Here is a 6000-nt window from a genome sequence, read left to right on the forward strand (position 1 = left end):
AAGGGCTGGTTATGATTAGGGATCGACCGATACAGATTTTTTAGGGCAGATGCGATGCCGATATTTTTTCATCAGCCTTAGCCGATACGCCGATACACCGATACCGATTTTCTTGAGCCGATATTTAGAGCCGATACTGCTTTTGCTCCCTCAATCATAAAAAAAAATGATTAAAAATCAAAAAACAAATGTTACAAGTCTCAATTTAAAAAAAGGAACATTTATTGAACTTCAATATAAAAAACAATATTTAACAAATAGTAAACACAGGTGAGATAGAACAAGTAAGAACAAGTAGATGAACAATATTTAACAAAAAATTAAAAACAGGTGAGGTAGAACAAGTAAAAAAAATAAATAATTGCCGAAAAAAATATCGGCGAAAATCAGCCGCGTATCGGCCAATACCGATACACGTAAAAAACGCGAATATCGGACGATCCCTAGTTATGATCCCACATTCACACAACACATGGGGATGAGGTACCCGTTACGTCCTTGCGGACCCTCATTGCGTCCACCGCAAGGGCCTGACGTGCGCCTCCAAAATATTTTAACCTTCCGTCGAGGCGACGCAGCAGCAAGGGCTGTGATTGGTCCACTCACTTAAACCCGACGCAGAACCAAAACAGGTTCACGACTGCGTCGAAGCGTCTGCGTGGTCCTTTCGTTGCGTGAATGTGGGACTATATCAGCCCTTTAGCCTAGGGCTACCAAATGCAGAAGAGGTGCTTGAGGTGGAGGGATGGGCTCTGTGATGGCAGCGGCCTCGGTGATCTCCTGAAAGAAAACATAACAAATAAAAAGGAATTATATGGAAGGACTAGGTTATATGGCCACATTTTATGTACAATATATAATAACTGATTAATAATTCAACAATGCAAAAATAATGAGCAATGACTGTAAATAAAGTGTGCAAAGTGACTGAACTGTAAACAAAGTGCCCGACATTACATAAAGTGACTATGAATAAATGTGACTATCATTGTACAATAGCACAAACAGAGGATCATGGTCATCAGGGCCATATATGTAGTCATAAAACAACCCATTTTGTTGAACAAAATGGAACATGGATGATGGGCCCGGCAGCTCCCGGGCCGCGGAGCCGGCAGCCGGTCTGCCGGTGGCAGTGCTGCGAGCCCACGGTGTGAGTCCGGGAGCTCTGCTCCGGGAGTTTTAGTAGTTGTGCTTGTTATAAAGAAAATGCCTATTCAAACGGCATAATGATAATGCGATGGTCATCATCATTTATTTCATGATTATTAGTGGATGGTTATCTTGCCTAGGATTTTTCTTGATTTTCCATTTTCTCGCAAGGTATTGTGGGAGCAAGTCACACCTGTAGTGTTGCAAGGGTGCCCTTCGAAAATTTGAACCCTTTCCCCTTACCCCTCAATAAAAATGTGATGACCCTATGCTGAGCTTGAAGGCGCAACAGCGAGGCGTAGGGTTGAGATTTTGCTTGGAGCAAAGGAATGAGACTGAGCCTTGGTTTCCTCTTTCACAAGATGTTAAGAAATTGAAATAAGAAGCGATACTATAGAGGGCCCAGAAGAAAATCTCTTTTTCCCAAACAGGTTTACCTATTACAGTAAAATCCTGCCTCCAGATTGGTTCAGAGGTATTAGGTATACGTCATGAATATTTTGCGCGTGTGTGGACTTAAGTTACGCTGTCCACTGTAGTGTTTAGGGTGTACAAAATGTGTGTGTGTGTGTGTGTGTGTGTGTGTGTGTGTGTGTGTGTGTGTGTGTGTGTGTGTGTGTGTGTGTGTGTGTGTGTGTGTGTGTGTGTGTGTGTGTGCGTGCGTGCGTGTTTGGAGAAAGAGAGACACGGAGAGAGAGAAAGAGAGAGGGTGTGTGTGTGAGAGAGAGTTTGTATGTAGCGCATGTGTGAAATAAGTGTGTGTATTTTAAGTGAACTCTTTGTCAATAAAAACATGAGATATAGAAATATATCTATGTGGACAAATATACAAACCAAAACACGAATTTGCTACCTACGGTATATGCGTGTATATTCTGCCCATGTGAACTGTGTGTGTGTGTGTGTGTGTGTGTTTGTGAAAGAGAACGTGGAAAATGTGCGTACCTCTATCACACCCAAAAAGGATACCAATCAACACTCTAACTGAAGCCTATGAACACACACATCCACATAATAAAGCGCATGACAAAAATTATAACACGCACACACACACACACAGAGTGAGAGGACTCACAAATTATTGCACGCACATAAAACACGAGAAGAAAAACATAAACATCATTATACTTTTTTTTATCAACACAAATTCCACAGACACACACACACACACACACACACACACACAAGATTTTTGGTATTGGGGGCAGCGAGGGGAAAATGAACAAAAAAGAAAAATCACACACAATACAAACTGAACTCACAGAGCAACACACGCAAATACACCAACTTGTGTAGACCAATTCACACAACGCAAACACAAATTACACGCACAAACATGCACCAAGAGCAACCAAAAATGTACACAAACACACAGACACACACCCACACACATGTATACGAACACATAAGCAACAAATGCACACACTACCCGTCAAGAGTATACAATAGGCATACACAATGTTTATGAATTATCTTTATCAGGATGGTCCTTGAGGACAGGAGATGGTTGGGTTGGGGTGAAAGTCACCGTGCATGACATCCTGGCATATCAGTGGTTCTTAAGTGTGGTTCCTTCGTGACAGAGGAACCTGTCCAAAGAAAAAAAAGGACGTAAAATAAAACATACATGCTCTACACGTGTCAAAGACATGCTTTTATATTAATGTATATATACTAAGTGCACATCATACTGATTCATCTCCTAACATGAATATCTGACTGTTCTTTTTTCATACTGTTTTATACATCTTCAAACTTATATTCTCAAGATCATCCATCTTAAATCGTGATCAAGTTTGAGCTTTCAACAATTCTTGCTTCAGCTACAAACAGTGGGTACATAACATTTGACCTACTTTCATGAATTTAAACTTGATATGACATGCATAGGATATGATTTTACATTCTCTGTTATTCAAGATACAATCCTATTTTACTGCCTTTATCAGTGTAACAAAATTTGGGACTCCATTTAATCATCAGATATTACATGCATATGTGTCACTGCTTTTGTGAGACTAATTTAGAATAGATCGATAAAATAACCTGAAATTACTTTGTCATATGTACTGACACTATGCTGACAATTTCGAAGCACTTAAAAAAAACAAAAAAAACAAACAAACTGAAATCTCACTTTTCTGTGATTTGAAATCAGACATTAACACTCTGGGCCCTATCTTGCATCCGGCGAAATTTACTTTCTCACTGGCGCATGTGTCGTTGCTAGTTTGCAACTGGCGCAGAGCGTTTTTTTCCCTCCTTCGCCACGCGTCGGTAAATTAGGGAATGATTTTGCGCCCCAAGGGGTGGTTCGGTGAAAGGAGGAGGTGTAATAGATATATTTTGATTGATTTCATAAGGAATCTATTATTGTAATATTGTAAATACAATAAGCAATTAAAATGCTAGGAATCTATTATTGTAATATTGTAAATACAATAAGCAATTAAAATGGTTAAAGAGAGTTTAAAAGAGAATTTACTCAAATAGTTCATAACTATAAGGTTTAAAAAGTCATTTTAAACGTGTCCTGGAAGAGTACCTTTTGATTGGTTAGCTACGCTTACCCAACCCGGAAAGCTCTCGGCCACGATGCCTCATTTCTTGTCGACGGCGCGACAGAGAGAGCAATGTGTCGAGTGTGGTTATTAACTTCTCCCCTTCTTAGGCCACGTTCACATCTAGCGTTTTTGTAATAGGGAAAAGTTGAGCCAACCGTTTTTTCAACAAAAAGAAAAGCTGGCAGCGTTTTTGGCCCTAAAAGCGCCGAGAGCGTTTTTTCTATCGCCTAGCAACGAATCCATTCTAGACCCGACATTATTCGCCTACTACGTATCCAGGCTAGAGCCCATTAGACATGTTGTAGATCTCGACATGTTCTGCAATTAAAACTATTAATCGCTCCACCGGCACTTTCCCGAGTGATTTGTCTGCCAATGTTTCTTGTTTTGACAGTAGAATGTTCCTTCGTGAAGAAGTGTCAATGTTCCGCTTGTGATTGGTCAGTTGCCCAAAAGACGCCTGACGTCGGCCGCTTTCTTCCTGAAAGTTGAACTTTTTTCAACGCTCCATATGGCAGAAAAAAACGCTGGGAGAGGCTTTTAAAAAAGCGGCCGTGACTTTTTCCAGAAACGCTCTGCTCCATAGGAATATAGTGTAAAACAAGCGCTGGCAGATTTAAAAAAACGCTAGATGTGAACGCGGCCTTAGGGTGTTACAGAGGCGTGTTCTAGCGCAAACGTTCCCTGGTGCTATTTTGCAGTTTCAGAAACCACGTTGTTCAGATGCTATTTTAAGGGCGCATGCATAATGTTGCTTGTGCACCTTGCGCATACACTTTGCTTCTCATCTACCTAGTCACACATTCTTGGTAAATTATTTGGGAAAGATCAGCTGATACAGCGGTAATAAGTTGTACTTTTAAATCAATGCATCTGCAAACACCGTACAGCAAACACATATTTTCTTGACACAGACATCGTGTACATGCCCATAACTTTTAGGATTGATGAGTATTTGATCGTGAGAATTATTTTTTTTACCGCGAGTGAGTGTTAAAAAAAATGAATGAATGCGGGCTTACGTCCCATTTTGACCTGATAAAGAAAAACGCCTTGTAGATTTTAATTTTTGTAATTTAAAACAAAAATCCTAATTACCACTTGTTTTTTTATGTATTTTTCTGTTCCGGAAACGAGAATCAAATGATCAAAAATATACACAGACCCATGAGCTGGTGTACCCAGGGAACTCACCAATTCAGTCAAGATGTTAGGAAGTGAAGGAGTCTGAAATTATCCACATGGAACCATGGACCTATTATAAGCCATGGAACCAGCAAGCAACACATTTTAAATCAAATAACGTGATTATAAAACTAATAATCATGGATTAAAGCAAGTGAGGAAGAATGTGATTTTAAACTCTCATGACGAGCAGTTTTAAAAATAACAGATATGAGGGTGCCAGTCCCACTTCAGGTTTCAAAAACAAGTAGGCCTAATACTGAAACTGAATCTCAAACTGGATCCTGAAATATATTTATCGTGAAATATTGTCCAGGGAGAGGGCTATGGCAGCAATCGATGGAGGAGGCAATGAGGTGTGCAGGAAGACAACAACTTGGAGTATGATGGACAGGGATCTGATTCACAGAAATACAATTTTGAGATTTTTTTTATTTCAACATTCAGAGGAAATCAGGCCTACTTTATGTAAAATAAGATTAAAGATGTCTAGGTAGTATAACTGATTACTGTAAATGGCAGGTGCACATTGCTTTTGATGGAGCCATAATGTTATATTAATAATAATAATAATAAAATCGGTTTTATTTATGGGCACCTTTGAGGATGAGTTGCATGCATTATTGTTAAAAGATCATTTGCACAACATCAAAACAGAGCAAAGATAAATACAGAGCAGTAAAAATAACAACAGAATAAAAATACTTTTTGACAATGATACCATAATGAACCCGTTCTTTGTCTTTGGATATTTTGAATAAATGGATCAATATATGATCGCAAGAAGAGGAACGTGTACACGTCCAACAGCTAAAGCAGTCTACAAATCCCTCGGCGACTTTAAGTGATAAAAAGTCACCACAGTGCCTAAAAACCATCAACGTCATTTATGTTAAGTAAAAGAAAAAACCTTGGACACAAAAAGTTAACAGAGCCGTTCACTGAGCCCTCTTGGAGGCTGGGCCGAAACAACATTTGTTTCACTACGACTTGTTTCAGCTGCCCACCCCTCCTTCCCCTGCAAAAAATTATAGAATGAAATTTGTATATTGCCGAGTATTATCCTCTCCAACGTAAGAATAATCGCTAACAAGAAAGA

Source organism: Gadus macrocephalus, chromosome 4 (assembly GCF_031168955.1).
Source record: "Gadus macrocephalus chromosome 4, ASM3116895v1".
Lineage (NCBI taxonomy): Eukaryota > Metazoa > Chordata > Actinopteri > Gadiformes > Gadidae > Gadus > Gadus macrocephalus.